The following is a 22,049-nucleotide window of genomic DNA, read 5'->3' on the forward strand; positions in this document are numbered from 1 at the left end:
TTCCTTTTCAAGGCTGAGTAATATTTTATTGTGCATTTATATCATATTTTGCCTATCTGTTCTGCTGATGGACATTTGGGTTTCTTCCATGTTTCAGTTATTGTGAATAATACTCCTATGAATATGAGTGTCTTAGTCAGCTTGGGCTCCTGTCACAAAATACCACATATTGAATAATTTAAACAATTGAACTTATTTCTTAAATTGTTGAGGGTGGGAAAATCGGAGACCAAGATGCTTGCGGGTTAGGTTCTTAGTGGGAACCTCATCCTGGCTTGCTATACTCTCACATGACCTTTCCTTACTGCATGTGCAGAGAGAGAGAGAGAGATCTTATCTCCTCCTCTTATAAGTGCACAAATGCCATCATGAAGGCACCACCCTCAGGACATCATCTAAATCTAGATACTGATTTTAATTCTATTGGGTATAGCCACAGAAATAAAATTGCTGGATCATATGGTAATTCTATTAACACTGTTTCCCACAGGGGCTGTACTGTTTTTACATTCCCATTAAATTCTCCACATCCTTCCAACACTTTTCTTCAGTTTCTTTGATAGTAGCCATTTTAATGGGTGTGAGGTGATAGCTCATCATTGTTCTGATTTGCATTGCCCTGCTGATTAGTGATGTTGAATATCTTCATGTGCTTAGTGGCCATCCACATATCTGGAGAGCAATGTCTATTCCTTTGCTTATTTCTAAATTGGGCTGTTTTTATGCTGTTGAGGGTTTTTTTTAAGATTTTATTTTTTTATTTATTCATGAGGGACAAAGAGAGAGAGAGGCAGAGACACAGGAAGAGGGAGAAGCAGGCTCCATGCAGGGAGCCTGATGTGGGACTCGATTCCGGGTCTCCAGGATCATGCCCTGGGCTGAAGGCAGTGCTAAACCACTGAGCTACCTGGACTGCCCTATGTTGTTGAGTTTTAAGAGTTCTCTATATATTCTGGATATTAATCCCTTCATAAGTATATTATTTATAAACAGTTTATCACATATGGTGTCTTTTCACTGTTGATAGTGTCCACTGATGCATGTAATTTAATTTTCAAGAAGCCAAATTTACTTCTTTTGTCATATCTAAAAAATTACTGTCAAGTCCGTCATGAATCTTTGTCCTGTTTTCTTCTAAAAGTTATATACTATTATTAAATTTTCAGGTAATTTTTATATATGATTTTAAGTAATGATCCAACTTCATTTTTGTATATGCAGATATTCAGCTTTCCTGGAACCATTTACTAAAGAGACTGTCCTTTTCTCCATTGAATGGGCCTTGTCACCTTTGTCAAAAATTGATCATATATGTGAGGATTCATTTCTAGGATCCCTATTCTATTCCATTGGCCTTCATGCCAGTACCACACTGTTTTGATTACTATAGCTTTGTAGTTTTGAAAGCAAGAAGTGCAAGCTCCTTAACTTTGTTCTTAGGCTATAGGGGGAGAAGTTTGCAACAATGTCTGTCTGCTTCTGTGTCTGAACCTCTATGATCAGAAGCAGCAATCAGTGATCAGTATGCAGAATCCTGATTTTTGAAAGACATGATCCTTACTGCCCACCCTGGCTCCCATAAGCTGCATGTAATATGCTCCAGGAACATGCATACAGATGTCTACCACAGAGCTGGAGGACTGCTGCTGAGCTAAGAGCTGATTTTGGTTGAAATTAAATACAGTTTACTGGCTCAAGCCCTTCCTTAGAAGTTATAAGCCTTCAATAGATTCCAGAATTCCAAAATAGTTACGTCAGACAGAATGTTCTAGTGCAATTGTTGTCCAGGTGGGAAGACTGATTCCTAGGGCTTCTTACTCTGTCATCTTCCTAGAATACTCCTCCTATAGCATACTTTTAAAATTCATTGTCTCATTAACGGTCATGTTGATTATTTACAAATTTATAGCTATCAGGAATAAGACTATTAAGAGAATTCTTGTACATAACTTCTTAAGATGACTTATTTTCTTTTATCTTGGTTAAATAGGAGTATAATTACTGCCTAGGTCATGTGTATTTAACTTTGTGATTATATACACTCACCAATAGTGTATGAGACTTCTACTTCAAGTTTGGTATGTTTTCATTTTTTTTTCATTCAAAAGTATTTTGTTTCATGATTTTTTTGACCCATGAATTATTTATAAATTGTTTAAATTCCAAATATTTTTAAGACATACTTTAAGTTTCTACTTAAATTCCACTTAGTTAATATACAGTGTAACATTAGTTTCAGGCATGCAATATAGTGATTCAACACTTTCATCTGACACCCAGTGTATATCACATGTGCAGTCCTCAATCTCATCACCTATTTGATGCATTTTCCTCACCCCCTCTACCCCACCTCCATTCTGGTGACCATCATTTTGTTTGCTATAGTTAAGAGTCTGTTTCTTGGTTTTCTTTTTTTTCCTCCCTTTGCTCATTTATTTTTTTAAATCCACAGATGAGTGAAATCATATGACTATTTCTAGTTTAGTCCTTGGGATAGAGAACATTCCCTTTATTTTAATCCCTTAAGACTTGGGACTAGTTTTATGGTCAGTCATATGGTATACTACAGAATATACATTCTTTATTTTTTTTAAGATTTTATTTATTCACGAGAGACACAGAGAGAAAGAGAGGCAGAGACACAGGGAGAGGGAGAAGCAGGCTCCATGCAGGGGGCTCGACATGGGACTCGATCCCGGGTCTCCAGGATCACACCTCAGGCTGCAGGCGGCTCTAAGCCGCTGCGCCACCGGTCCGCCCTATACATTCTTTAAGTATACATTTAACATTCACCAAGAAATTAATATAGTGTTTTAAACATGTCCACGAGGACAAGTTGGTTGGTAATATTGTTTAGATCCTATGCTGTCTTAGTTGATGTTTCCCCAAATTTCTTCTCCCAATTTCCTACTATAAATTGTTTAGAAAGGGTTTTTTAAATCACCAATTATAATCGCAGATTTTCTGTTATCTCTTTAGTTTCTCTTTCATGTATTTTGAAACTATTAGATGAATACACATTTAGAATTATATCTTTTTAATAGATTTATTTCTCATTATGAAGGTCTCTTTTTTCTCTGAGTACATTCTTTCTCTTGCAGTTGACACTAATATAGCCACACCAGCCATTTTACACATAATATTTGTAATGTACATTGTTCCCTATCCTTTAATTTTCAACCAATCTATGATGTACAGGAGGCAAATGATTGACTCTTTTTTTCTATCCAACTTGACAAGCTTGTTTTAATACTTAGTATATTTACATTTAGTATAATTATTTGTATGGCTGAGTTTGAGTCTAGTGCTTTGGAATTTTGATTTTCAGTGGGCCTATTATATGTCCATCTGCTTGTCATTGACTCAAATATTTCAATTAATCTTTTTTCTTGTGTTTAGGTGTACTTTTTTAAGTAAAGCTCTAGAGATTATGAAATTTTAACTTATGTCATTTATATCCAATATTGCTTAGCCATTTGTAAGTTGTTTCATCATGTGTTTTACTTATACATGAACTATAAACCATACTATTTATTAGTATTATTACCTTAAATTCTTTTATAGAAATTTAAAATCTATTTCTTGCCCTCCTTCCTGAAGTTTGGGACATCTACTTGGTATTATTTCTTCTCAGCCTAATAACCATCTTTCAGCTTTTCTTTTAGTGTGGGTCTGTGGAAGACAAATTCTTTCAAATTTTATCTTAAAATGACTTCAGTGTTGCCTTTATTCTAGAATATTTTTTACTTAAATATTTAGTTACCTTTCCTTTTATTTCTAGATCTCGTGTCAAATATTGGAATAAAGTACATTAAAATCAGTCACTGATATCTCAAAGAAGGAAGAAAGTCATTTGATTGTTCAATGTAAGATTCATGGAGATGACAGGGTTTAAACTGAACATTAAGAAAACTAGAAAATTAGGAACAATAGACATACTGGGGAAGGATCTTTCTTTTAACCCTCAGGTTGGGGGCCTCTACTCCTTATGTACTTCTTTCCAAGGAAAAGGGAGAAATATATAGGACCATGAAGATAATACATCAGATGAGAGAATGACATTCATTGAATCACACTGGAGTCACCGCGTTGAAAAGGTAACATAAATCCTGTTTCACTCTTCCGAACTCTCTGGAACTCTGTGCTTTTAGTAAGATTGTGTTTCTAAGAGTATGGAGATTCCTCAAGAAGTTTAAAAGTAGAACTACCGTACAACCCAGCAATTGCACTACTAGGCATTTATCCAAATGATACAAACATAGTGAGTCAAAGGGGCACCTGCACCCCAGTGTTTACAGCTGCAACATCCACACTAACCAAAGTATGGAAAGAACCCAGATGTCCATTGACAGATGAATTGATAAAGAAGAGGTGGTGTGTGCATGTGTGTCTGTGTATGTATAAAATGGAAAATTACTCAGCCATCAAGAGAATGAAGTCTTACCCTTTGCAATAACATGGATGGAACTAGAGTATAGTATGCTAAGCAAAGTAAGTCAGAGAAAGACAAATACCCCATGATTTCACTCATATATGTAATTTATTTTTTAAGTTTGTTTTTATTTAAGTTCTATTTGCCAACATATAGTATAACACCCAGTGCTCATCCCATCAAGTGCCCTCCTCAGTGCCCATCACCAAGTTACTCCAACTGCCGCCCACCACCCCTTCTGCAACCCTTTGTTCGTCTCCCAGAGTTAGGAGTCTCATGGTGTGTCTCCCTCTCTAATTTTTCCCCACTCAGTTCCTCCCCTTCCCTTATAATCCCTTTCACTATCTCTTATATTCTCCGAATGAGCAAAACCATATGACGATTGTCCTTCTCTGATTGACTTACTTCACTCAGCATAATACCACCCTCCAGTTCCATCCACATCAAAGCAAATGGTGGGTATTCATCTTTTCTGGTGGCTGAGTAATATTCCATTGCATATATAGACCACATCTTCTTTATCTGTTCACTTGTCAAAGACATCATGGCTCCTTCCACAGTTTGAGTATTGTGGACATTGCTGCTATGGACATTGGGGTTCAGGTATCCTGGCTTTTCACTGTATCTGTATCTTTGGGGTATATACCCATTAGCGCAATTGCTGAGTCATAGGGTAGCTCTATTTATAACTCTTTGAGGAACCTCCACACAGTTTTTGAGAGTGGCTGCACCAGTTCACATTTTCACCAACAGTACAAGACAGGTCCCCCTTCTCCACATCCTCTCCAACATTTGTTGTTTCCTGTCTTGTTAATTTTTGCCATTTTCACTGGTGTGAGGTGGTATTTCATTGTGGTTTTGATTTATATTTCCCTGATGGCAAGTGATGCAGAGCATTTTCTCATGTGCTTATTGACCATGTGTATGTCTTCCTCTGTGAAATTTCTGTTCATGTCTTCTGCCCATATCATGATTGGATTTTTTGTTTCTTGGGTGTTGAGTTTAATAAGTTCTTTATATATTTTGGAGACTAGCCCTTTAGCTGATAATGTCATTTGCAAATATCTTCTTCTATTCTGTTGGTTGACTTTTAGTTTTCTTGACTGTTTGTTGTGCTGTGCAGTAGCTTTGTATCGTGATTAAGTCCCAGCAGTTCATTTTTGCTTCTGTTTCCCTTGCCTTCATAGATGTATCTTGCAAGAAGTTACTGTGGCTAAGTTCAAAATAGTTGTTGCCTGTGTTCTCCTCTAGGATTTTGTTTTTTTGTTTTTTTTTAATAAATTTATTTTTTATTGGTGTTCAATTTGTCAACATACAGAATAACACCCAGTGCTCATCCCGTCAAGTGCCCACCTCAGTGCCCGTCACCCAGTCACCCCCACCTGCCGCCCACCTCCCTTTCCACCACCCCTAGTTTGTTTCCCAGAGTTAGGAGTCTTTCATATTCTGTCTCCCTTTCTGATATTTCCCACTTCTTTTTCTCCTTTCCCCTTTATTCCCTTTCACTATTTTTTATATTCCCCAAATGAATGAGACCATATAATTTTTGTCCTTCTCCGATTGACTTGTTTCACTCAGCATAATACCCTCCAGTTCCATCCATGTCGAAGCAAATGGTGGGTATTTGTTGTTTCTAATGGCTGAGTAATATTCCATTGTATACATAAACCACATCTTCTTTATCCATTCATCTTTCGATGGACACTGAGGCTCCTTCCACAGTTTGGCTATTGTGGACATTGCTGCTATAACCTCTAGGATTTTGATGGATTCTTGTCTCACACTTAGGTCTTTCAACCATTTTTTAGTTTATCTTTGTATATGGTGTGAGAGAATGGTCTAGTTTCATTCTTCTGCATGTAGTTGTCCAATTTTTCCAGCACTATTTATTGAAGAGACTGTCCTTTTTAAGTGAATCTTTTTTCCTGCTTTGTTGCATATTAGTTGACCTTAGAGTTGAAGGCACATTTCTGGATTCTCTATTCTGTTCCATTGATCTATATGTCTGTTTTTGTGTACCACACTGTCTTGATGATCATAGCTCTGTAATACAGCTTGAAATCCGGCATGGTGATACCCCTGCATCTGGTTTCCTTTTTCAATATTCCCCTGGCTATTCGGGGTCTTTTCAGATTCCACACAAATCTTAAGATTATTTGTTCCAACTCTGTGAAGAAAGTCCATGGTAATTTGTTAGGGATTGCATTGAACATGTAAATTCCCCTGGGTAGCATAGACATTTTCACAATATTATTTCTTCAAAACTATTACCATAGAATATTTTTCCATCTCTTTGTGTCTTCCTCAATTTCTTTCAAAAGTGTTCTGTAGTTTTTAGGGTATAGATCCTTTACCTCTTTGGTTAGATTATTCCTAGGTGTTTTAGGATTTGGGGTACAATTGTAAATGGGATTGATTCCTTAATTTCTCTTTCTTCAGTCTCATTGTTAGTGTATAGAAATGCCACTAATTTCTGGGCACTGATTTTGTATCCTGCCACACTGCCGAACTTTTATGAGTTCTAGCAATCTTGCCGTGGTCTTTTGGGTTCTCTATACAGTATCATGTCACCTGCAAAGATGGAGAGTTTGACTTCTTCTTTGCCAATTTGAATGCCTTTTAGTTCTTTTTGTTGCCTGATTGCTGAGGCTAGCACCTCTAGTCCTATGTTGAATAACAGTGATGAGAGTGGACATCCCTGTCATGTTACTGATCTTGGGGGAAAGGCTCTCAAATTTTCCCCATTGACAATATTTGCTGTGGGCTTTTCATAAATAGCTTTTAAGATATTGAGGAATGTTCCCTCTATCCCTACACTTTGACAAAATACAGCACCAATTCCTGATTAAAACTCTTCAAATGGTTTCTCTGCATCTATTGAGAGGATCATATGGCTCTTGTTTTTTTCTCCTGTTGATGTGATCTATCATGTTGATTGAACCACCCTTGCAACCCAGGGATAAATCCCACTTGGTCATGGTAAATAATCCTCTTAATGTATTGGTGGATCCTATTGGCTAGTATCTTGGTGAGAATTTTTGCATACATGTTCATCAGGGATATTGATATTGGTCTATAGTTCTCCTTTTTGGTGGGGTCTTTGTCTGGTTTTGGAATTAAGACAATGCTGGCCTCATAAAATGAGTTTGGAAGTATTCCTTCCCTTTCTATCCTTCAGAACAGCTTTAGTAGAATAGGTATTATTTCTTCTTTAATATTTTGATAGAATTCCCCTGGGAAGCTATCTGGCCCTGGACTTTTATGTCTTGGGAGCTTTTGATAACTGCTTCAATTTCCTCCCTGTTTATTGGCCTGTTCAGGTTTTCTGTTTCTTCCTGTTCCAGTTTTGGTAACTTGTGGTTTCCCAGAAATGCATCCATTTCTTCTAGATTGCCTAATTTGTAGGCATATAGCTGATCACAATATGTTTTAAAATCCTTTGTATTTCCTTGGTATTGGTTGTGATCTCTCCTCTTTCATTTGTGATTTTAGTAATTTGAGTCTTTTATTTTTATTAATGCTTGCTAGGGGTTTATCTAATTAATTCTTTCAAAGAACCACCTCCTGGTTTTGTCGATCTGTTCTACAGTTCTTCTGGTCTTTATTTCATTGAGTTCTGCTTGAATCTTTATAATCTCTCTTCTTCTGCTTGATGTAGGTTTTACTTGCTCTTCTTTCTCCAATTCCTTTAGGTGCAAGGTTACCTTGTGTATTGGAGTTTTTTCCAGTTTTTTAGGGAGGCTTGTATTGCGAAGTATTTCCCTCTCAGGTCTACTTTTGCTGTATCCCAAAGATTTTGAACAGTTGAACAGTTGTATCTTCATTTTCATTAGTTTCCATGAATCTTTTTAATTCTTTTCTAATTTCCAGGTTGACCTATTCATCTTTTAGTAAGATGCTTTAACCTCCATGTGTTTGAGTTTCTTCCAAATTTCTTCTTGTGATTCAAATAATTGTGGTTTGAAAATATGCAGAAGACAATCTCAATCTTTTGGTATTGGTTGAGACCTGATTTGTGACCCAGTATGTGGTCTATTCTGAAGAAATTACCATGTATAGTTAAGAAGAATGTGTATTCAGTTGCATTCAGATGGAAAGTTCTGTATATATTTATGAAAGCTATTTGGTCCATTGTATCATTTAAGGCCCTTGTTTATTTGGTGATGTTCTGCTTAAAATATCATTTACTGAAAGTGCTGTGTTGAAGCCTCCTACTATTATTACTATCACTATACTATTACTAGTATAATAGTATACTAGTATCAGATACTATTATTGTATCATTATCTAAGTATGCCTTTACTTTGGTTATTAATTGATTGATATACTTGGCAGCTCCCACATTAGGGGCATAAATATTCATGATTGTTAGGCCTTGTTGGATAGACCTTTAAGTATGATGTAGTGTCCCTCTTTATCCCTTACTATATAGTCTTTGGTATGAACTTTAATTTATCTGATATGAGGATTGCTACCTCAGATTTCTTTTGAGGACCATTTGAATAGTAAATGATTCTGCACCCATTCATTTTCAGGCTGGAGGTATCCTTAGGACTAAAATGAGTCTCTTGTAGACAGCATATAGTTGGGTCTTGCTTTTTTATCCAGTTTGATACCCTGAGTCTTTTGATGGGATCATTTACCCCATTCATGTTTAGAGTAACTATTGAAATATATGAATTAAGTGTCATTGTAATACCTATTCTGTCCTTGCTTTTGTGAATTATTTCTTTGGGCATTCTCTTTCTTTTACAGGGTCCCCCTTATTATTTCTTGCAGAGCCAGTTTGGTGGTCACATATTCTTTCAGTTTCTGCCTATCTTGGAAGCTCTTTATCTCTCCTTCTATTCTGAATCAGAGCCTTGCTGGATAGAGTATTCTTGGCTGCATGTTCTTCTCATTTAGTACCTGAATGTATCCTGCCAGTCCTTTGTGACCTGCCAGGTCTCTGTCGAGACATCTGCTATTAATCTGATATGTCTCCCCATATAAGTTAATAATCTCTTTTCTCAAGCTGCTTTAAGGATTTTCTCTTTATCTTTGAAATTTGCAAGTTTTGGGCAGCTTGGGTGGCTCAGCAGTTTAGCACTGCCTTCAGCCCAGGGCATGATTCTGGAGTCCCAGGATTGAGTCCCACATCAGGCTTCCTGCATAGAGCCTGCTTCTCCCTCTGCCTGTGTCTTTTCCTCTCTCTCTGTCTCTCATGGATAAAATTTTAAAAAGAAGAAGAAATTTGCAAGTTTCACTATTGAAGGTTGAGGCGTTGAACAGTTTTTTATTCATTTTTTTTGAGGGGGTCCTCTCTATATCCTGGATCTGAATGCCTGTTTCCTTTCCCAGATTTAGGAAGTTCTCAGCTATGATTTGTTCAAATATACTTTGTGGTCCTCTCTCAGCCTCTTCTGGAATCCCAATTAGACGAATAATCTTCCTTCTCAAGTTATCTTTTATTGCCTAAGCCTTTCCGTATGGGCTCTTAATTGTTTTTCTCATTTTCCTCAGCTTCCTTCCTTGCCACCAACTTGTCTTCTATGTCACTCACTCTCTCTTCCACCTATTAACCCTAGCAGTTAGAGCATCAGTTTGGATTGCGTCTCATTTAATCCATTTTTAATTTCAGCCTGATTAGATCTAAATTGTGCAGTCATGAAGTCTCTAGAGTCCTTTACACTTTTTTTTTTTACAGAGCCACCAGTAGCTTTATAATTGTAATTCTGAATCGAATTTCTGATAACATATTTAAGTCCAAATTCTGTAACTCTGTGGCAGAGAGTACTGTTTCCAGTTCTTTCTTTTGTGGTGAATTCTTCTGTCTAGTAATTTTTTCCAGTGCTGAATAGCTGTATGAGTGGGCTGAGTCAAAAATATCAACCATGACCTAAGTAAAATACATCTTAGATGATTCCAAAGAGCTCAGAGATCAGAAAGTAGAAGAAAAAGAACAGAAGAAAATAAAGCAAAAGGACCACTAAAGTGGAAAACAAATTTTAAAACAAAGTAGTAAAACTAAATAACCAAAAACAAAGAAGAAGAAGAAAGAAAAGAGAGAAAAAAAAAGGGAGGGATGGTGGTGGTGAGGAAGTGGTAGTGGAGAGAGAATATAGTCTACCTGAGGGGTCCTAGAGGGTGATACTCTTGGTTCAGAGTATATTTTGTGGTGTATGTTAGAAGATATCAATCCCAAATTTATATAAACCATCAATATTTATATAATGCCCCAATAATGACCACAAAAATATAAACAAGATAAGAGGGGGGAAGAGTGAGAAGGAAGGAGAATATAATCTCACAGAATGAACCAACATGGTGTTCCACTTGGTTCTGAGTGTATCCTGGTCCTGTGTTAGAAGGCATTAACTTCCACCATTGTAAAACAAAATAAAGCAGAAAAGACAAAAAACAAATACCCATATCTATCAAAATTAAATTGAATATGTTGAAGGGAATCCAGAAGTGAAAAATACATCTAAGACATGTAATTGTAGAAATATCAAAGTCAAAAGGAAAAAAAAAAACTTAAAAATGAAGAGTTGGTAAAATATAGTTAAGGTGGGAAATGAGAAAAAGTATTGGAAATTTTTAGTCTGATATAAAAATGAGTCATAATAGAAAAAGAAAAATTAAAGACCCTCTAGTTCTATACACTATTTTCCCTCAGTCCTGGAGCTTTCCAATTTTGCTTGTTCAGTAAACTTGCGTTTCCCTTGTTCTTCCAGCAGTTCTTCTGGGGGATGGTTCTGCTGCACTGGTTCTCAGCAGAGATGCCCCGCCCCTTGCCAGGTCTGGGCTTAGTGTGAGCTGTTTATCTGGGAGGCCTTTGTCCCCTAGAGCCCCCACCTTTCCCAGGCACAAGGCGAAACAAAGAGGAAAAACAAAAATGGCAACAGCCAGATTTCCAGCTCTGGAGTTGAGCTTGCTGTGAGTAACTAACTGCAGTCTCCCAGTCCACACTGGCCTAGATGCTCTTGGGGGCAGGTGCAAGTTCACGGATCTGCACAGCTTGCCTAGTGCCTAGCAGCAGGAGAGTTCTCACTTTCCTGTGTGTCCCCTCCCCCCCCCCCCCCCGGCTTACCCCTGTGGCAGGGGGAATGAAGGATTGCTGGCTTTGTCCACTTGGGCACCCTGGGATCAGGGGCCCTGTGCCGCTTGACCTGCACTCCTGGGGACCACTTCTCCTGAAGGGAATGGAGTACAGCCACCTCTGTCCCTTGCCAGCCTCTAGGGTAAAGGCACCTCCAGAGTCAGCCTGCCTAACCAACTGGCTTCTCCCAAATGCCCCGGAGGGCTGCGGCGCTCCAGCCCTTTACCAATATTGGACCATGGTTTGCAGTGAGCTTTCGCCCAGGTGCCCCTCCTCTTATAGTGACTCCAGGAAACGAGATTTCACTGCTCCTTCTGTGATTCTGCCCGATTTCCCTGCTAAACAGTTTTCCACCAGGGAAAACTCTGGCGTAGATTTTTAAAGTTCCCGCTTTTCCGGGGCTGGGCTTTTTTGCTCCAGAGGCTTTCGTTGCTCTGCTTTAGCCTTGCTAATCATGGTTCCCCTCCTCAACATTATTCCTTTTTTTTTTTTCCTTCCTACCTTGTTAGAAGCAAAAACTTTTCTCTCTGTAGCATTCCAGCTGTTCTCTCTTTAAATCTCAGGTCGAATTCGTAGGTGTTCAGGATGTTTTGAAAGTTATCTAGATAAGTTTGTGGGGCCAGATGAGTTGAGGACCCCTACTCTTCTGCCATCTTGCCCCTCTCTCCTCCTCATATATAGAATTTAAGAAACAAAACTGATGAACATAGGAGATGGGAAGGAAAAATAAGATAAAAATTGAAAGAAGGGCAAACCATAAGAGATACTGAACTCTAGGAAATAAAGTGAGGGTTGCTGGTGGGGGGGTGGGAGGTAACTGGGTGATGGGCCTTAAGGAGGTCACATAAAGTAATGAGCATTTGGTGTTATTGCAACTTATTATAATTACTAAATTCTACCCATAAGACTAATAATACATTCTATGTTAACTACATTGAATTTAAATAAAATATTTTTTAAAAAAATTTTAAATATTGGGTTTCTAGCTCAGGTCACAATACTCTAGTTTATTGGAGGTACAGATGTGAAGGCAAGAGTTATTTAATCTTTGCAGTATTAATTCTCCCCAAGGTTTCAATTCAGTATCTGGATTAGAGTAGAATGGTAAGGATTGCTTTTTCTGGCCTCAGGTAACTCCTTAATACTTCAATCCATTTCTGCCAGGAACACATGGAAAGAAAGAGTTATCAGTTTCTCTATTTATAAGGGTGATAATTTATTTCCCATTTACCTCTTAACATCTGTTCCCTCTTGTTGGAACTCGGTTTACAGCAGAGAAATTGAGAGGTGTAATTGTATCTCCAAAACTTCGACACCTATGAAAAAGTAGAAGGGAAGAAAGAGACGCTCACATTTTATAGATAGCAGTGCTGAAATATGAGAGACAGGAAAACAGGTAGAGGGATTTTATGCCCCACGTATATCTGATCTCTAATTTTGGATTTCATATATATTGAAAGGTAATGTGGCTTTGTTATGTAAAAGCATAAAAGCATAGAAATTCCTTGGCCACTATTCTTTGAAGAACATCGTTGCAGCTACCTTTCTTCTCCTTTTTTCCTTTTTCATAGAAATGCATAACTCTATAATAATTCTACATATTAGACTTCCAGACTTTGAGATCAACCATGTACTGGCTGTATAAACTTCAGTTTATTTCTCTTTTAGAGTTTATTAATCCACATATAACATATATAAAGTGTATCTAATTATATATATAAAATACTTGGCCTAGTTGCTGGAATATGGTGTTAAATAAGTGGTAGCTTAAATAAAAATAAACTCGACACCTTCTTTATTCTGTTGGACTTCTGTAGTATAGGAGGAAATCAAAGGGTTAATATGGAATATTATATTTAGGGGTTAAGAAGTTCTTAAATATACCTAATCTAAGCCTATCATTTGAGAATTATAAGGAGGCTCAGACTTCCACAAGATTCAGAGCAAGCTACTGGCAGAGTGAGAGGACTAGGTTACACTAAATAACAGTGAGAGGAGACAATATAAATTATGTTTTATATCATCAGGACCAACCCAAATGTCTGGTGCATGGTTGATGTTGAATAAATGATTATAAGAGTGGAATACAAATAAAACACAAAAATTAGGCACACTATTGTCATCCCTTAAATAAATGGAGCTCCTTTTTCTTTTAAGAAGCTTTATCTTTGGCCTTATACCTTTAACTCTGGTTGTACTATCCTGGATTATGAAGGGGAGAAAGAGTAACTGGGACTTCCTTCACTTGAGAAGGTCATTTATGGTTCTAGGAACCATAACTTTGTTCTCATGATGGCTATGCAGGAGCAATGAACTGCAGAAATAGCCATTTTGAAGAGTCAGGTGGTAGTCATGGACAACAGATAATGTTGAGGAAAAAGGGGCTGTAAGAAATTACTGTCAGGAATGGCTAAAAATCAAGACCTATTTATATCTTCCCTCCAAGAGACTTATTTTAGACCTAAAGACACCTGCAGACTGACCATGAGGGGATGGAGGAAAAAACTATCATGCAAATGGATGTCAAAAGAAAGCCAAAGTTGGGATCCCTGGGTGGCGCAGCGGTTTAGCGCCTGCCTTTGGCCCAGGGCGCGATCCTGGAGACCTGGGATCGAATCCCACGTCAGGCTCCCGGTGCATGGAGCCTGCTTCTCCCTCTGCCTGTGTCTCTGCCTCTCTCTCTCTCTCTCTCTCTCTCTCTCTGTGACTATCATAAATAAATAAAAATTAAAAAAAAAGAAAGCCAAAGTTGCAATACTTACATTAGATAAAATAAACTTTAAAACAAAAGACTCTTACAAGAGACAAAGAGGCCACTATATAATAATAAAGGGGACAATTCAATAAGAAGATATAACGATTGTAAATATTTATGCATACAAAATAGGACAACCCCAAATGTACAATAAGAAACATAAACAAACTTGTTGGTAATAATGCAATAATGGAGGACTTTAATATCCCACTTACCTCAATGGACAGATCATCCAAACAGAAATCAACAAGGAAGCAATGGCTTTGAATGATAGACTGCAACAGATACATTTAACAGACTTTTAGAACATTACATCCTAAAACAGCATAATACACATTCATTTCAACTGCACATGGAACAGCCTCCAAAATAGATCACAAAGTAGGTCACAAAATAGACATTGAAGACTGAAGTCATACCATGTGCCATGTGCCTTTCTGACCATAATGCTGTGAAACTGGAAGTCAACCACAAATACATGGAGGTTAAATAACATGCTACTAAACACTGTATGGGTTAAAGAAGAATTAAAGAAGGGAATTAAAGAAGAAATAAAACGTAGACAAATGAAAATAAAAACAGAATGGTCCAAAACCTTTGGGATGCAGCAAAAGAAGTCCTGAGATTGTAATGCTGTATAATTCTGTCTTACCTTCAGAAGCACAAACAACCTAACCTTACATCTAAAGGAGCTACAAAAAGAATAAAGCCAACAGAAGGAAGGAAATAATAAAGATTAGAACAGAAATAAATGATATGGAAACTAAAAAACAATAGAACAGAACAATGAAACCAGAAGCTGGTTCTTTGAAAAAATAAATATAATTGATAAACCTCTAGCCATAATCATTAAAAAGAAAAGAAAAAGACACCAATAAATAAAATCACAAATGAGAGAAGGGAAATAACAGCCAACACCACAGAAATACAAATAGTTTAAGAGAATATTATGAAAAACTATATGCGAACAAATTGGAAAATCTGGAAGAAATGCATAAATTACTAGAAACCTATAAACAACCAAAAATGAAACAGGAAGAAACAGAAAACTTGAACAGACCAACAACCAGCAAAGAAATTAGTAATAAAAAAACTCAACAAACAAAAGTCCAAGACTAAGAATATCTACCATACATTTAAAGAAAAGTTAATATCTATTCCTCTCAAACTATTGCAAAAAATAGAAAAAGAAGGAAAACTTCCAAATTCATTCTATGAGGCCAGAATTACCCTGATACCAAAATCAGACAAAGACTCCACTAAAGCAGAGAACTACAGGCCAATATCATGATGAACATAGATGCAAAATCTACAACAAAATGTTAGCAAACTAAATCTAAGAATACTTTAAAAATATCATTCACTGTGATTAAGTAGGACTTACACTTAAGTTACAAGCATGGTTCAATATTTACAAATCAATGTGATACATCAATCAATTAAAGAAACCATAAGATCATTTCAAGAGATGCAAAAAAGCACTTGACAAAGTACAACAAACATTCATTAATAAAAGCCCTCAACAAAGTAGGTTTAAAGGGAGCATACCTCAACATAATAAAGACCATATATGAAAATCCTACAGCTAACATCATCCTTAATGGGAAAAAAACTAAGAGCTTTTCCTCTAAGGTCAGGAACAAGACAAGGATTCCACTCTCATCACTTTTATCCAACATATTACTGGATGTCCTAGGAACAGCAATAAGACAACAAAAAGAAATAAAGGCATCCAAGCTGGTAGGTAAAAAGTCAAACTTTCACTATTTGTAAAAACATGGTACTCTACCATAAAATTGCTAGAACTGATAAATTCAATAAAGTCTCAGGATTAAAAACCAATGCACAGAAATCTGTTGTATTTCTATACATCAATAATGAAGCATCAAGAAGAGAAATTAAGGAATCCAACCCATTTGCAACTGCACCAAAAAGAAGATATCTAAAGAAAAACCTAACCAAAGAGGTGAGAGATGCATACTCTGAAAACTATCAAAGACATTCCATGCTCATTGATATGAAGAATAAATACTGTTAAAATGTCTATACTATGAATCTGCACATTGAGTGTAATCCTTATCAAAATACCAAAAACATTTTTAAGAGAGCTAGAACAAATAATCCTAAAATTCCTATGGAACCACCAAAGATCCTGAATAACCAAAACCAGACAACAACTTTGTAAAAGAAAGGCAAAGCTGAAGGACTTACAATTCTGGACTTGAAGTTAAATAACAAAGCTGTAGTGATTAAAAAAAAAAAAAACAAAAAAAAAACATGGTACTGGCACAAAAATAGACATATAGATCAATGGAGCAAAATAGAAAACTCAGAAATGAATCTACAACTATATGATCAATTAATCTTCAACAAAGCAGGAAAGAATATCCAATGGAGAAATGGAGAAATCTCTTCAACAAATGGTTTTGGGAAAACTGGATAGCAACATGCAAAAGAATGAAACTGGACCACATTTTTATATCATACACAAAAATAAATTCAACATGGACACAAATGAAAATGAAAATACAATGGTCTAAATCTTTGGGATGCAGCAGAAACTGTTCTAGGAAGGAAATTTATAGCAACACAGGCCTATCTGAAGAAACAAGAAAAATATCTAATATAGGAATATAGGAATAACAATAACAATATAGGAATATCTAACAATGTAAAGGAATTTAAAGAACAAACAAATCCCAAAATTAGAAGAAGGAAGGAAATAACAAAGATCAGAGCAGAAGTAAATGAGTAGACTAATAAAATAATAGAAAAGATCAATGAAATCAAAAGCTGACTCTTTGAAAAGACAAATACAATAAACATTTAACCAGGATCAACAAGAAAAAAGGGAGAGAACACAATAAAATTAGAAATAAAAAAGTAACAACCAATGCTATAGAAATTCAAAGTATTATAAAACGACAAAAAATTATATGCCAACCTGAAAAAAATGAGTACACTCCTAGAAATATACAGTTTTCCAAAACTGAATCAGGCCGAAGTGGAAAATTTAAAGAGATCAATAACTATGAACAAAATAATGATGGAAAAACTTCCAACATACAGAAGTCCAGGGACAGATGGCATCAAAGGATAATTATATCAAACATTTAAAGCAGTTAATACCTATTCTCCTCAAACTATTCCCCCCCCCCAAAAAAATATAAGAGGAATGAAAGCTTTGCAGTATAATCTATGAGGCCTGAATTACCCTGATACCAATATCAAGCAAAGAAACTACAAAAAAGAAAACTACAGGCCAAAAATCCCTGACAAACATGCATGCAAGAATCATCAATAAGGTATTTTCAAACCTTCTCACTCAACAATATATTAAAAGGATCAAGTGGGATTTTTCCGCAGAAAAGCAAAAATGGTTCAATATTCACAAATAAATCAATGTGATATACCACATCAACAAAACAAATAATAAAAATCATATGGTCATCTCAATAAATACAGAAAAAAATATTTGACAAAATTACACATCCGTTCATGATAAAAACTCTCAACAAAGGGGGTTTAGAGGGACATTTCAATATAATGAAGTCTGTTTATGACAAATCCACACCTAACATCATACTTATTCATGAAATTTTTTTTTCCATAAGAGCAAGAATAACACAAGGATTTCTACTCTTGCCACTTTTATTCAACGTAATTCTGGAAGTTCTAGCTACAGAAATCAGAAGAAAATTAAATAAAATTATCCAAATTGGTAAGAAGGAAAACAAAGGACAGCTATATGCGCCGGTGAATCATCCTGGATGACTTTCTTAGTCCATACACAAAAATAAATTCTAACTGGTTTAAAGACCTAAATATGAGACAATAAAGCCATAAAGCTTCTAAAAGAAAACATAGACAACAATTTCTTTCACATCAGCCATAGAAACATTTCTCTGCATGTGTCTCCTCAGGCAAGGGAAACAAAAGCAAAATTAAACTATTGGAACTATATTAAAATAAAAATCTTTTGTATAGTACAGGAAACCAACAAAACAAAAAGGCAACATATTGAGTGGGAGAAGATATTTGCAGATGATATATCCAGTAAGATGTTAATATCCTAAATATATAAACAACTTTGATGACCCACCATCAAAAATACAGATAAATTGATGGAAAAGATTATGGAGTTTCCTCAAAAAATTATAGTAGAAGTACCATTTGACTCAGTAACTCCACTCCTGGTTATTTACCCAAAGAAAATGAAAACACTGGGGCACCTGGGTGGCTCAGTGGTTGAGCATTTGCCTTTGGCTCAGGTCATGATCCCGGGGTTCAGGATCAAATCCCACATCAGGCTCCCTGTAGGGAGCCTGATTCTCCCTCTGCCTATGTCTCTGCCTCTCTCTCTGTGTCTCTTATGAATAAATAAATAAAATCCTTTTTAAAAGAGAAAATGAAAACACTACTTTAAGAAAATATATGCATCCCTATGTTTATTGCAGCATTTTTATAATTTGGAAAATATGGAAGCAACCTAAGCATCCAATGATAGATAAATGGATAGAGAAAATGTGATATGCATATAAAATAGAATATTACTCAAGGGATGCCTGGGTAGCTCAGCAATTGAGCATCTGCCTTCAGCTCAGGGCATGATCCCAAAGTCTGAGGATCAAGTCCCACCTCGGGTCCCCTGCTGGGAGCCTGTTTCTCCCTCTGCCTATGTCTCTGCTGTTCTCTCTCTGTCTCTCATAAATAAAAAAATAAAATCTTAAAAAAAATAAAAGAATATTACTCAGCCATAAAAAAATGAGACCTTGCTATTTGCAACAATGTGGATGGACCTAGAAAGTATAATGCTAAGTGAAATAAGTCTGAAAGAGAAAGAGACAAATACCATATGATTTCAACCACATGTGGAATTTAAGAAGCAAAAATGAACAAACAGATAAGACAGACTCTTAAATACAGAGAACTGAAGGTTGCCAGAGGGAAAATACCTGGGGAGATGGGTGAAAAGATAAAGAGGATTAAAAGTATACTTACTATGATGAGTGCTGAGTAATGGATGGAATTATTGAAATATATTGTACACTTGAAACTAGTAAAACAAGCCTCAACAAATTCAAAAAGCTTGAAGTCATACCATACATCTTTTCTGACTGAAGCACTATGAAACTAGAAATCAACCACAAGAAAAAAATCTAGAAAGACTACAAATACATGGAGGTTAAATAATATGATACCAAACAATGGATGGTTCAACCAAGAAGTCAAAGACAAAATTAAAAATACATAGAGATAAATTAAAATGAAAACACAATATCCAGAATCTTTGAGATACAGCAAAAGCTGACCTAAGAGGGAAATTTATAGAATACAGGACTAAAGAAGAAAAAATCCCAAATAAACTACCTAACCTTACATCTAAAAGTATTAGAAAAAGAACAGCAAACAAACCCCAAAACTAACAGAAGGAAATAATAATGATAAGAGCAGAAATATAAAAAATAGAAACCAAAAAACAAAACACAAGAATATATCAATGAAACTAAGAACTGGTTCTTTGAAAAGATCAAAAAAATTTCAGTAAACCTTGAGCCAGACTCCTCGAAAGAGAGAGAGAGAGAGAGAGAGAGAGAGAGAGAGAGAGAAACCTCAAAATCAGAAAAGAAAGGGGAGAATTTCTGACACCATAGAAATACAAAGGATGGTAAGAGAATATTATTAAAAATTATATGCCAAAAAAAGGATAATCTGGAAGAAATTGATAAATTCCCATTAACATGTAATCTCTTAAAACTGAATCAGGAAAAAATAGAAAATTTGAAAAGACCAATGACCAGTAATGAAATTAAATTGTAATCAATAAAACTTCCAATAAACAAGAAGTCCTGGGCTGGATAGTTTCACAGGTGAATTCTACCAAACATTTACATAGGAGTTAATACCTAATCATTTAAAAATATTCCAAGCAGCCCAGGTGACTCAGTGGTTTAGCGCTGCCTTCAGCCTAGGGCCTGATCCTAGAGATCCAGGATCAAGTCCCACATCAGGCTCCCTGCATGGAACCTGCTTCTCCCTCTGCCTGTGTCTCTGCCTCTTTCTCTCTTTCTTTCTCTCTCTCTCTCTCTCATGAATAAATAAATAAAAATTTTTAAAAAGAACATATTTAAAAATATTCCAAAAAATAAAGGGAGGATAACTTCCAAATTCATTCTATGAGGACAGCATTACCTTCATAGCAAAACCAGATAAAGACATTACAAAAAAAATGACAGGCCAACATCTCTGATGAATATAGATGCAAAAACCCTCAACAAAATATTAACCAATCAATTCCAACAATACATTTAAAAAAATCATTCACCCTGCTTGAGTGAGATTAATCCCTAGGATGCAAGGGTGATTTAATGTTCACAAGTCAAACAATGTGATACATCATATCAATAAGAGAAGGGATAAAAACCATGAAATCCTTTAAATAGATGCAGAAAAAGCATTTGACAAAGTATGACATCCATTCATGATATAAGCCCTCAACAAATTAGGTTTAGAGGGAACTTGCCTCAACATAAAGGCCATATATGTTAACACAGTTAACATCATACTCAATTGTGAAAAACTGAGAGGATTTCCCTTAAGGTCAGGAAGAAGACAGGGATGTCTACTCACCGGTATCATTTAACATAGTACTGGAAGTTTTAGCTGCAGCTATACAATGGAAGAAAGGAATTAATGGCAAGTTTGTAAAGTATTAATAAAACTTTCACTAATTGCAGATGACATGATTCTGTATATACAAAACCCTAAAGACCCCACCAAAAAACTACTAGAACTGATAAATGAATTCCATAAATGTACAGGATACAAAAACCAATGTACAGAATCTGTGGCATTTTTATATACTAATAATGAAGCAACAGAGAAATAACAAAGCAATCCCATTTATTTTTTTTTATTATTATTATTTTTTTTTATTGGTGTTCAATTTACTAACATACAGAATAACACCCAGTGCCCGTCACCCATTCACTCCCACCCCCCGCCCTCCTCCCCTTCTACCACCCCTAGTTCGTTTCCCAGAGTTAGCAGTCTTTACGTTCTGTCTCCCTTTCTGATATTTCCCACACATTTTCATTCATTTGGGAAATATAAATAATAGTGAAAGGGAAAATAAGGGAAGGGAGCAATCCCATTTATAATTGCACCAAAGATAATAAAAATACCTAGGAATAAACCAAAGAGGTAAAACACCTGTACTCTGAAAACTATAAAACATTGATGGAAGATAACAGAAATAACACAAACAAGTGGGAAGATAGTCTGTGCTCAGGGATGGAAGAACAAATATTGTTAAAATGTCCATACTACTGAAAGACCTACAAATTTAATGCAGTCCCTATCAAAATACCAACAACACTTTTCACAAAACTCGAATAAACAATCCTAAGATTTGTATGGAACCACAGAAAACCCTGAATACCCAAAACAATCTTGAAAGAGAAAAAGAAGGTTGTAGGTATTATACTTACAGATTTTGAGTTATGCTACAAAACTATAGTTATCAAAACCGTATTGTACTGGCACAAATATAGGCACATAAATCAATGGAATAGAACAGAAAGCCCAGAAATAACCCAATATTTGTATGGTCGGTTAGTCTTTGACAGAGGAAAAAATACGCAATATGGGAAAAAAAGGTCTCTTTAACAAATGGTGTTGGGAGAACTGGACAGCCAAATGTAAAAGAATCAGACTGGACCACTTCCTTTCTCCATACACAAAAATAAACTCAAAATGGATTCAAGACCTAACTGTGACAC

The 22,049-nt window shown here is 36.0% G+C and overlaps 1 long non-coding RNA gene across 2 annotated transcripts; it reads left to right on the forward strand.

Annotated features, from left to right (window-relative positions):
• The first annotated feature begins 1,812 nt into the window (after positions 1-1,812).
• Positions 1,813-14,215, forward strand: LOC112647613 (uncharacterized). 2 transcript variants are annotated; one of them, XR_004815713.2, is made up of 5 exons: positions 1,813-2,078; positions 3,782-3,866; positions 4,006-4,097; positions 12,786-12,909; positions 13,960-14,215. It is a non-coding gene; the product is annotated as an uncharacterized LOC112647613 (long non-coding RNA). The 2 variants fall into 2 exon arrangements; XR_003128381.3 differs by having other exon boundaries at positions 3,782-4,097.
• The last annotated feature ends 7,834 nt before the right edge of the window (positions 14,216-22,049 follow it).

This window comes from Canis lupus, chromosome 5 (genome assembly GCF_003254725.2).
Source record: "Canis lupus dingo isolate Sandy chromosome 5, ASM325472v2, whole genome shotgun sequence".
NCBI classification, from domain to species: Eukaryota; Metazoa; Chordata; class Mammalia; order Carnivora; family Canidae; genus Canis; species Canis lupus.